The sequence below is a fragment of the Sparus aurata genome, chromosome 10 (assembly GCF_900880675.1).
Source record: "Sparus aurata chromosome 10, fSpaAur1.1, whole genome shotgun sequence".
Lineage (NCBI taxonomy): Eukaryota > Metazoa > Chordata > Actinopteri > Spariformes > Sparidae > Sparus > Sparus aurata.
The window spans coordinates 16784663-16797604 of record NC_044196.1 but is presented as its reverse complement, the minus strand read 5'-3'; the positions used below and the strand labels follow the sequence as shown (position 1 = coordinate 16797604).

Here is a 12942-nt window from a genome sequence, read left to right as displayed (position 1 = left end):
TTTCACTCATCAGCGTCTCTCACAGTGAGTCCTGCCAGAGCTCAACACTTCACCTCTGACAAGGTCTCACTGAGCTGTGAGGGAAACTCTACTGAGTGGAGGGTAATGAGGTTGTCAACCGAGGACAGCGCCTCATCAGACTGCTCCATCTGGAGGAAAATGACTGGATCTACATGCAAACTAAAGATTAACTGGCTCAGTGATGCAGTGTACTGGTGTGAGTCTGGATCAGGAGAGTTCAGCAATGCAGTTAACATCACTATACAGAGTATGACTTCACTACATTTGTTTATTGCATATCAATTAATTAATTAACTAACTAAGAATTAATTTTAGATAAATCATTTTAAATAATGTGTTCAGGAGTAGAGTACACACATACATTTTAGGAGTTTAGCTCATTGCCCTGCTTAATCATATCTTAAATATTTAATTGTTTTCAATTAATAGAAATAGTGAAGTATTTAGTTAAACGGTGATTTTAAACCTGTACTACATGCTGCAGTGCCAGCTTCACCTCACTGTGATGAGGTTTGGATGCAGTATTCAGCAGGTTTGTGTAGATTTATGGGTCATCTGTACTTCAGTTTTTATGTCAGTGATCATGTTTAAAGGTCCAGTGTGTAGGATTTAGTGGCCTCCAGCAGTGAGGTTTCACATTCAACAAAGTGAATACCCCTCTCCCCACTCTGTTTCTAAGCAAATAGGAGAACACTTAAACATAAAAACCACGGAGCTCCACTCTAGAGCCAGAATTTGTTTTGTTCGTCCTGTAGAAATAAAGAGGTGTATCATGGCAGACTTAATGGAGGAGGACCTCAGTTCAGGTGATTGTGCACTGATTTGAACATTATGAATTTTATGTCACTGGGGCGGCTGTAGCTCAGTGGGTAGAGCTGGTTGACTGGTGATCAGAAGATCACTGGTTCGAATCCTGGCTCCCCAGGGCGGGACTGAGCTACATGTCGAAGTATCCTTGAGCAAGATACTGAACCCCAAAGTTGCTCCTGATGTGCAGTTGGCACCTTGTGTGAAGGCAGCCACTGCCATCAGTAAGGGTCCTGCGATGAGCTGGTGACTCATTCAGGGTGAACCCTGGCCTACGCCCATAGAATGAAACTGGATTTGGCCCCAGTAAGCCCCACAACCCCTTAGGGGGGAAAAGCGGCAACATCCCGCGACCCTCACGGATAAGCGGAAAAGAAAACGGAACGGAATTTTATGTATTCCATTTCTGCCAGGAGAACCCCCTAAATCTGTCACACTGGACCTTTAAAGCTTGGTGTGGTTTGTAGGACCTGTTGACACCTGGTGTTTATTTGGTAAAAGGTGACGTGTACAGTAAGAGACTCAGTGTGTTTGATAAATCATCAGATGTTATAATCACTGTTAAATCAGTGAGCATTAAGCAGACTCAAACCATTGTGTATCAACTGTCATCTCTCTACATCCACTCATTCTCAAGTTCCTCGACCAGCTGATCTCTGACTAAAACCTCGTATTCTTTGACTGTTTAACAGATAAAAATATGATCCTGCTGAGCCCTGCCCGTCCTGTCACTGAGGGAGATTATGTTAGTCTGAGCTGCAAATTCAGAAGACAAACTTTTGACTCTATTGTGTTTTTTCACAATGAGAAACTCATTCAAAGTGACACTAGATGGGAGTTAAATATCTCTGCAGTGTCAAAGTCAGATGAAGGATTCTACAAGTGTCAACACTCAGGACAAGAGTCAGCACAGAGCTGGATTTCAGTTCAGGGTGAGTAGGATTAAAATGATTGCTGCATTTTCTTTTTAATGTGAACTGTTTCTGTGTGTGAAATACATTCAGCTGAATACTGAACTGATTTCAAAGTAGACACCTGACAATCTGTTGGATTCCGTTGACTCTGATATTAATTTAAGCACTTTGTAATGTCAGTTTTACAAACATGTTATATAAGCTTATTAATAGTTCATATTTACTATTCTTACAGCAGTGTCCAGGCCTGAAAACTCTTCAGTTCCTGTTCTGTTGATTGTTGGGCTGGTTTGTGGAATCGTTCTTGTTATTCCTCTGCTCGTTTTTTTTTGCTACAGAGCGTCCAATGGTGAGAACTTCTTCTTCTATTATTGGATGATTTTTAATTATTCAAATACACACACATACTCTGATCTCATGAGATAGAACAGCAGTATAACAACATCTAACAACACATGTCTTTTTCACAGATTCATGCTATGACAGGTAGGTGCAACACTCTCTCATCTCATTTTGAACATAACATCAACACATTTTTATGTTCCTATTTAAATGTATTGTATCTGATACGTGTTTTAGACCAGTCCAGTCTGAGAGCGGCAAAACAGATTGTGTGGACTACGAGGTTGATCATTATTCTGCTCTTCTCCATGGTAATCTTTATTCTTTTACATATTATGTTTTAAGTTATCTAAAAATGTCTTAGTTTGTTTAATTAGTATTGTAAACTAACCATATCTTGATATTTATTCCTCTGTAGGTGATGTTTGTCTCTATGAAACAATCAGAGGCCGTCAAGAAGCTGAACATGGTACAGTTTATACCTTTTTATTTAACATGGAGCTGTTAGAAATACTAGAATAAGACATTTTAATTTAACTGTAAGTGACTTCTTGACAATCCTTGAGCATATTTATTTGTCTGAAATGACATATTTTAGACTGAGTTACACATCTAATAACAAATGTGTTTTTCACAGATTCATGCTTTGTCAGGTAGGTGCAACACTCTCTCATCTCATTTTGAACATAACATCAACACATTTTTATGTTCCTATTTAAATGTATTGTATCTGATACGTGTTGTAGACCAGTCCAGTCTGAGAGCGCCAACACAGATCGTGTGGACTCCGAGAATGATCATTACTCCACTCTCCTCCATGGTGAGCAGTTAAACTAATATTATAAATCTTATCTCATATACTTATACACAGTGCTGGCCCTGAGAAATGTGGTGCCCTAGGAAAGATCTTAGCCGGTGCCCTCATGCATCGCAGTCAATTTCTCAATCAGTGTTCATACACTCACGCAGAAACTGTATGTATGTATTCAAGATTTTATTTCTTTTAAGTCAAAAATGTCACACCAAATAAAAACTGAAGAAAGAAACAAGTGATAAAAATACAATATAAATAAGGCATTGCACAAAGATGTTACCTCTCAGCCTCAGAGTGCCTTCTCTCGCCTATCTATTGTCAGCCGCTTTGCAAAACGACCTCCAACTCCTCCCATGTTGTTATGTGGGTATTGTGCTCCTGGCTATCCTCATGAACCTTCAGCAAGTGGCTTACATTTTTCCAGTCCTTTAGTCCTTCCTTATTAAGTCCGTATTCGTTTGGAGAAAACACTTAGTAGCAGAAGCAGTGCAAGCTATAATTTATGTTTGAGTACATCAGCCAGCTTCTTTTGATTTGTTCAGCATTGACTAAGATTCTGTTACTAAAGTCATGTTGACACTCTGGGCTCTATCTTAACGATCTGAAATGCAAGTATCAAACGCAAAACGCAAGTAGATTTGTGGGCGGATCTCAGGCGCTTGAGGTATCTGGATGGCAACACATTCTGATTTTTGAGTTTACTTAGTGTGGATTGAATGATGACTAATTGTTCCTCCTCATGTGAGGTAAAGAGTGCAGACAGAGTGAGGCTCACAGCTCCAGGGGTCCTAGAGTAGTGTTGTGTCTGTGGTTTGCTTACACAGCCTTGGCTCCAAGACAATAGTGAACAGATGGAAGGCAGGATAGGATAGGACCAGATGCTCCCCGGTAGACAAGGGTGGGAATACGACAGGATAAGCGTCCCCAGGCCCAGGAGCCCTGATCAGCCCTGAGGTGGGCATCAGAGATAAGCTACAGGAAAGAGCCCACACCAGAGGTTTGGAGCTGACTCAACTATACATTGTCACCTAAGTTTAAGAGAGACCATCCTTTCTACTTTAGCTGACATCAGCAAAGTTAAATAACCCCCACAAGAGTTATTTCATAGGGGATGTGAGGCAGACCGATCCTTCTTTTCTTTCCCATTGGATAGATGTACCTTTAATCTATCAAAGTGACCAATTAGGAGAAGTGGGCGGTTACGGACAATAGGCTCTAATAAGGCCCTACACACCAGAGAGAAGGGGTGGCACTTGGAAAAACCTTGTAAGAGCAAGGGCTGAGGTTTTGATTGAGCAGAGGGCAAGCATTTTGGCATTGTGTTGTCCACAGATTTGATAATATCAGAACTTGGCCGCTTTTCTGATCCGGGCTCAAGGCATTAGATTTTGTTTTAATACAGATTGCTCTATTTTCCACCCAGCCTTGCCTCCGCAGTATCCTTTATTATCAAACTACACACAGACACCTTTGAAGAGAGAAGCCCAGAAACCACACACTGTCGCTATTATGCCGGCGGGATAAATGACTCTTGCGCCCAATGCAAATCTAAAATGGGTTGGTTTGAAGTAGCTACATTACTCATAGGTGTGGTTTGGGTGTAACGTGCAATAAACCAATCAGAGCGTCATCTCACATTCCCTTTAAAAGCAGGCGCGCTTGTTCCATGCTTGCTATTATAGTGGCGAATTTGCCAGGCGCACGCTAGAAACGGTTCACAGCCGAGGAGACCGACGTTTACATCAGGGCTGTAAAAGACCGAAAGTGGCATTGTATGGGGATGGGAGAAATCCATCCAAATTAGTTAAACGGGCGTGAGAGGAAATTGCCACAATTGTTTCTATGGCTGGCATCCCCAGGATATTGCACCGGGCCTCGGGAGCAGTGTGCACGGGCCGAGCAGTTTGCAACGCCCAGCTGATGATCGAGCAGCGCAAACACCAAGGTGCAGAGGATCCAGACCCACTACACGCCGTGGCAGCATTGTCAGACCGGACTACACTGTCCGGGGTGCGGCAAGGTATTAATGCCCGTCTTGACCGGGTGGCGATGTTGCTGCGGCCTCTCAGGCGCATCGCCTCAAGTCTCCAAACGCACCACCTGCTCCTGTTGTGCCCCTTCCTCCTCCTCCTCCTCCCATAACTCCATCTCCGCCCACCCGCTCCACTAGGAGCACATCCGCATTGCCACTCCCGGACCCTCACAGCTATGGCGGGCACGTCCCATATCAGAGGGAAAAAGAATTAGTACTTCTGTGTAAATCTTCTCAACTTTTTTTTGTATGGTTTGCAAAAATGGGAACTGCTTCCTTGTAGATGAGAGAAGCAAAGTGTATGCACATTGAGCACACGCTACATTATGGCCAAGCATGGGCCCTTAAAATAGCATCTGAATAAGCGCTACTGACTTCAGACTAGGTTTGTCCTGGTCTGTTGCGGAATTGTTATCTGAAACAGCCAAATAGCACCAGTGAACGTTTGGTGCTCTTTTCGCTGAACCGCCCCCGGGAGCGCAAATTAATTCCCTAATTTAAGGACGTGCGTCTGTGGAGGGAAAATTCCAATGTGCGTCGAATGCAAAATAGGAATTATACAAGCGCCAGTGTACAAAGTCAATTGCGCTGAGTGCAAGATAGAGCCCTCCATCTTTTTTTATTTAAAACGGTCCTCTGTGAACTAACTCTCATCTCACTTAGAAGAGATGGCCAGTCATCCTTTAGTCCTGATGCTGTGTCACTCTGCTGTGCTGAGGGACAGGAGCACCTGATGCTGTGTCACTGGGGTGGTGAAATATTTTAAAAGTGCATCTGAAGAGAGAAGAGAAGTATATGTGACCACTGCATCTTACATTTTAATAGAAAAAAAAAACAGATGCTTGATGTCCTTTAACCTGGAAATAATCAGAAAGTGCTAAGAAAGTGAGAGTCTGAGCATCAAATCATTTGCAGACTCGAGTTTTTTTAAGGAGCAGTGCATGTAACAATATAAACTCTAAAACACTTCACAGAAACTGGATCAGTTGTATCCAAAGCACATTCAGACAGACCCAACATGACCACACCATCAGAAGATCAATAAATCAAGCTTAATTCCCTGAAAGATAGGAAAGCAATTTCATCACAGGTACAGAATTTGATAAATACACACACAAGAATCCAATCAAGTGAAGTCTGACAAAGGAAAGCTGACTTGTAGTCGTCTCGAGGACGATCAGCTGTTCCTAAACAACTTCTTAGTTGGTGAACAAGACAAAAGACTGGAGGTGGGTGAAGAAATACCAGAATTCTTTAAAGAATAAATTTTTTACTCAAATTTTTAACTAAAATTAAAAAAACAAAAAAACCTACAAACACATTTCAAATGATAAAACAATCTGAGGTCTCACATAATTAATGCGTTGTATACAGTTAAACTGATTAAACTAACTGTGTCTTGATATTTATTTCTCTGTAGGTGATGATTGTCTCTATGAAACAATCAGAGGCCGTCAAGAAGCTGAACATGGTACAGTTTATACCTTTTTATTTAACATGGAGCTGTTAGAAATACTGGAATAAGACAATTCACTGTAAATGATTAACTGACAATCATTTAAGTTTAAAACATATTTACATTCCAAATTAATCCAATAATCTCACATGTTATTTTATTGATCATAAAAACACTGCTAAGAGTCAGTTCTTTATTGGGAGAGTTGCGGGGGGAGAAAGACAGAGGGGGAGGGAAAAGTGAGAGAATGGAGGAGAGAGGTGGTCGGGAGAGAGAGAGAGGGGGAAAAAGGAAAGAAAGAGAGGAAGGAGAGAGGGGACAGAAAGAGAAAGGGAGGGAAGGGGTAGGGAGAGCAAGAGAGAGGGGAGGGAGAGAGAGAGGACAGTGAAATGTCATAAATCATCCTTAATCCTGACATCCACGTTAATCTCTTTTTTGTTTACTTTGCTTTTTCTTTCAGCTCAATAAAGAAATCTGCACCAACTAAACCAATGGAACGGACGACAACATGAAAAACTACATCTGTGTACTTTGACAGCTTTTATGGAATCACTGTGTGCAGCTGTGCTGTCCAAAACAGTATTTTGTAAAGTAAGATAGAAAAATAGAGAATAACAGAGTCAATCTGTTTCAGCTGAAAGGTCAGCGCTCTTCACATCAGGGCGTTCTGGGTGAGTCTGACAAAGAGCTACAGAGAAAGTCTCAGTTAATAGAATACTATGATAATAAGACACAAAGGGAGGTTCAGAGCAGAAGATGAGATGGTGTTAAAAACACCTTATTACCTACGATGAACTGATAAGTGTCCTGAGAACAGAACGTTTATTCTAGACCAACACAGTTCCCTTAAATGAGCCGAGGTCACTGCTGACCCCATGTCAGATTGTTACTGACACAAGTTCATGCTCAGGTCACATCATAACTCACACATATTCTCAGGTGTAATAATATGTAAGGTCAAAAGAGAATGTCAGTATGTAAGGTGAGCGATGGCTATGCAAGGTGAAAAGGTAACCATTATATGTGAGGTTAAAGGTAAAGAACAAAGTTTTTATTACAGCTGACAGCATTTCATTAGACTGTTGTAGAAATATGAGACATGCTCAGTATTCTGTACAGTTCATTAGTTAGCAGATGATGTAAAATAATGGCTTCATATGGATTTTATTATTGACTCTTTTAGCACAAGACTACTGAAGCAAAATCCCTGTTTTATTTACTCACTTCATCATTACTTTTCATTTTTACAGTTACACTATATTGCCAAAAGTATTCACTCACCCATCCAAATAATTTAAATCAGGTTTTCCAATCACTTCCATGGCCAAAGGTGTATAAAAGCAAGCACCGAGGCATGCAGACTGTTTCTACAAACAGAAAGAATGGGTCGCTCTCAGGAGCTCAGTGAATTCCAGCGTGGTACAGTGATAGGATGCCACCTGTGCAACAAGTCCAGCCAGGAAATGTCCTCTCTCCTAAATAGTCTACAGTCAACTGTCAGTGGTATTATAACAAATTGGAAGCAAGTGGGAACAAAAGCAACTCAGCTATGCAGCGATGCTGAGGCACATAGTGTGCAGAGGTCATCAACTTTCTGCAGAGTATATCCCTACAGACCTCCAAACTTCATGTGGCCTTCAGATTAGCTCAAGAACAGTGCCAGAGAGCTTCATGGAATGGGTTTCCATGATCGAGCAGCTGCATCCAAGCTATACATCAACAAGTGCAATGCAAAGCGTTGGATGCAGTGATGTAAAGCAAGCTGCCGCTGGACTCTAGAGCAGTGAAGACGTGTTCTCCGGCGTGATGAATCGCGCTTCTCCATCTAGCAATCTGATGGACGAGTCTGGGTTTGGCGGTTACCAGGAGAAGGGTACTCGTCTGACATTGTGCCAAGTGTTAAGTTTGGTTGGGGGGGATTATGGTGTGGGGTTGTTTTTCAGGAGCTGGGCTTGGCTCCTTAGTTCCAGTGAAAGGAACTCTGAATGCTTCAGCATGCCAAGAGATGTTGGACAATTCCATGCTCCCAACTTTGTAGGAACAGTTTGGGGATGGCCTCTTCCTGTTCCAACATGACTGTGCACCAGTGCACAAAGCAAGGTCCATAAAGACGTGGATGAGAGAGTTTGGTGTGGATGAACTTGACTGGCCTGCACAGAGTCCTGACCTCAACCCGATAGAACACCTTTGGGATGAATTAGTGTGGAGACTGAGAGCCAGGCCTTCCTGTTCAACATCAGTGTGTGACTTCACAAATGTGCTTCTGGAAGAATGGTCAAAAATTCTTATAAACGCACTCCTAAACCAGGTGGAAAGCCCTCCCACAAGAGTTGAAGCTGTTATAGCTGCAAAGGGTGGACAGACGTCATATTTCCTATCGATTAAGAATGGGATATCACTTAAGTTCATATGCAGGTCAAGGTATGTGAGCGAATACTTTTGGCAATATAGTGTATGTTGTCACCTTTTATTTTTGTTCAGTTTTTGTAGAAAACATTCAATGCAACTTTGATACAATATGTTTGAGCTTGTGTAGCAGGGTACCAGCTTTAAAGTCAGCTTCTTTGTTAAGTGTTAGATCCAGGATAGATGTCAACACTGACTTTTGATAGAAGTAATAATCTGCTATCAAACAACATCTCCTATTGCATGTACAGTATGTTTTCTCTCCGTCATTTTTAAGTTAAAGGATAATTTTGGTCGGTTTCAACACACAGCTTTATTGCTCAAGCTACCCTTGACTTGCCAGTACCGAAGATGCACATATTGTTGGTCCAACCCTTACAGGGCTTAGCATTGACAGAGTTAGCATTGACAGCTAACCCATGGGGTCAGAACTTTACACAGTGTTTTAAGCGTCTTAACATATGCTCCAAATCTCACCCCAAAAGGTATGCAACATCAGCAGACACCTTACAATATAGCACTGCAGTGTGTACGACTCAAAATTATTAAAAAAGTGGTTAAAACAGTGTGTTTGCTCAAGCAGCCACATACCGGTTTGTTTACAGCCCTATCTTCCAGTAGTCCAAACAAGTCAAATCATCTCTCTGCGCCTCTCTCTCCGCTCTCTCATTCTCTAGTGCAAGTAACTCCTCATCTGTATACACCAGTTCAAACAAATATGGTCTACTGTCAAATTCAAAAGGTCCGCTGTCGATATCTTCCACTTCGACATCCCCTCTCTCGAGTCCCCTCTCTGTACGAGCCACGATCATGCGCAGAAAAGCTAGCTCTCAGTGCAGACTGAATAGACTCATAACTGGCTATTGTAAGGCTCATGGCTTATGACAGGCTGTAACATGGTCATGTATGAACAGAAAAATTAAAATGCTGTAATACGGTTTCTGTCTGCAAAATTTGTTTTCGTCTCTGCCATAGAATAAGCGCACGCTCAACGGATAGACTAGTTTGGACTACCAGAAGACAGGGATGTCAACAAACCGGTATGTAGCTGCTTGCACAAACAGTTTTAACCACTTTTTTATTCATTTCGAGTCATACACGCTACAGTGCTGTGTTGTAAGCTGTTTGCTGATGTTGCATAACTTTTTGGGTGAGATATGGAGCATGTTTAGACGCTTAAACACTGTGTAAAGTTCTGCCCTAATCAGTTAGCTGTCAATGCTAACTCTCCGTTCACTGAGCCCTGTATGGGTTGGACCAAAAGTTTTCCTCATCTTCGGTACTGGCAAGTCAAGGGTAGCTTGAGCAATAAAGCTGCATGTTGAAATCGACCGAAATTATCCCTTAACTGAGAGGTATTGTTCGTATTTTTTTTACCTCAAAGTATCTTATATTCATTGTATTTTAAAATCTATTGAATATTTCATACATCAATAAACAGTTTGTTTTCCAGCAGTAAGCTGTCAGTTGTGTTGTTAATTCCTTTTTTGACTGAACAGCCAAACTGCCACAGAGCCCTGTAGCAATGATCATGTCCCTTAATGTCAGTGTGTCTTGTGTCTTGTTTTTCCTCCAAACATCCTGCTGGTTCAGCTTTGGAAACTTCAAGACATCTATGTAACTTGTACACATGTACACTGTGTACCTTCAGTGAGAGGGTAGGATCACAGCGTTACATACATGTTGACTTCAACATACACGTTTTCAACACACAACATTGTTGTGACGTGATGGGTTTTGTTTGTAGTCAGCAGCTACATTACATCTGACAGTTTGTCACACACCTGAGATTTACAACAATGTTGTTGCACTCAAAAACCGTGGGGGACACCAAATCACACAAAATTCTGATTTCTACATAATGTTGCTTTAATATGTATTTTCTCATGCTTGTGTTTTGTTGTTTCCTGTTTTATTTTAAAGTTTTTGCCTGATATGTCCTGTTCAACTTTACATTTCCTTACTTTGTGTGGTTTCCGGCCCTTTTTCTGTGTTCACCTGTGTCCTATTACTTAATCAGTCCTTGTGTATACAGTCTGTGTAAAGTCTTAGTATACCAGGTAGCAATGATAAGGATATGTGATTTTAGTTAATACAGAGACAGGTCAATGAAACGTCTTAAACTTTATTTTAATTTAACGTCATCATGTTGATGAGTAAGTCCGTAGACATACAGTATATACATGAACGCCTCAATGAGTGGGTTGGCCCATTGCTCTGATGTGTCGATGCCATATTGGATGTGCCAGCTCTGCCCCGTGAACTAATACAAGTCAATGGATCACCACAGGAGGGCGTCAAACTACACTAACTGATAATGACACAATGCATGTGCTCCTTTTTACCTCTGAGACTAGGGCGGCTGTAGTGAAGTCCCAGGATGCCAAGTCAAGGTTACCTGTGAGCCTCATTCTCAAGTTTGTTCATTTCATCTTTCTAACAAAGCAGTTTGAGCAGCTTTTTCTACATAGCTTCAGCTCATTGTGGACTTCAGGAGGAAGAAAACGGACATCCAGCCACTGCTCATAGGTGGGACCCGTGTGGAGAGGGTCTTCAACTTCTGTTGAAGACCCTCAAGAGTTGTAGTTCTCTCTAATTAATAATAACTCTGTCAACTTCTCTTATTCTAAACTTTTCATGTTCTTTGAATCTTTTGCAGCTCAACATTTCCTCCTGCTTTACTTGACACTGAAGATGAATGATGACACTGTGTAATTCTTTGTATCTCAGCATCACACCTTTATGTGTGAACTGGAAACATATTTTAGTCATGCTGATGAGAACTGACTTTCTACAGTGTTCTCACATTAAGACACTCTACCATTTAAGTATTTTGTTAATTTGATTTGATTTTCTCTCATTATTATTGTATTAAATATCTGGATTCATCGTAGTAACAAAAGGCATCTCTCTTCACAGATATCTTTACAGGCTGCAGCTCACAGGCCAGGTTACGTCTTCAAGATTAAAAGTTGTGAAACATTGACAGCTAATATAATACTTGGCCTTTTTAGATTAATATCTGAAGACACGCAACTGATAATCTCTCCTAACCTGTCAACATTTAATTATTTAACTGAATAAAACACCGATTTCAAAACTTAAGAATTTCTTTATTCTGAGTTCAAACAAGGTTTTCTGTTGTACTCTGGTATTTGCTGATGTAGTATCTGAAACAAAATTGTATTTGTGTCATAGTGCACACATAACATAGACCCACACCAAAACACAGGCAATGTGGTCGCACAAAGTGTCGGCATTTACTGCAAAAAATGCACAAATATACCTGCAATACAATGTTAGTACGTGATACTACACAATTTAAAGGCAGTACTGTAGACAATAGTGTCTCTTCCCCCCAGCACAGAAACTTTACATGGTCTCACTTTCGGATGGTTTTGACACAACTTCACCCACAGGAAGTGGCTGAGCTCGGAGACCAACAGTTCTCATGAACAGAAGTGAGCATGGAGAGAGCAGAAAGCTCCCCTCTGTTCCATTGCGTCTCACCAGTCACTACTACTTTGACATCATGAGTTACTGAGCGTAGATTGATGAGAGAAAATGGAATTTAATTGATTTTGGCAAAATTCTGCAACATAACAAAATGTGATAAAGGTGGAGGTACCTAAATACTTTCTGACTGCTCTGTGTGTACACACAACACACACCCTCACTGAAATACAGCATAACATGTACAGATTAGATAACGATAAAATGTTAGTGTAATGTAATGTGATTAAATCCAATGATCTTGTGTTTCTTGGATGTGAAATAAGAATGAAGAACAAACCTTTGCAAGGAGTGGACAGGAAATGTAAAACGTGTCAAAGTATGCTGTGGTCAAAGCCACTGCAGTTCTTTGTGTGAAAGGTAAGAACAGAGTGAGAACTGCACTCAGACGAGGAAGTTGATGAAAAACTTTGCTCTCACATATATAAGATTGTGCCAACAGTGTGGGTGCTGGATGTGAAGATGGGGCACACTCTGCTCGGTGTGCTCAGGTTTTTTTGTGAGTACATCTGTGACTTTCTATGTGATGTTCAGTATTTATATCAGTGTAGTAGTTGTGTACACATGACCTTTGTGGCTGATTTGTCTTGGTTCAGATTGGAGGATCATGTTAAGTATATTACTCAACCAGTTACTT

The 12942-nt window shown here is 41.1% G+C and overlaps 1 protein-coding gene and 1 long non-coding RNA gene across 2 annotated transcripts in view; both read left to right on the top strand.

The window, feature by feature from the left end:
* The window catches only part of LOC115589408 (obscurin-like), a 68374-nt gene that overhangs the window by 42206 nt on the left and 13226 nt on the right, over positions 1-12942 (top strand). The gene's annotated exons all lie outside the window — the stretch shown is intronic.
* Positions 2829-7141, top strand: LOC115590513 (uncharacterized). The gene is made up of 3 exons (XR_003985757.1): positions 2829-2904; positions 6351-6401; positions 6847-7141. It is a non-coding gene; the product is annotated as an uncharacterized LOC115590513 (long non-coding RNA).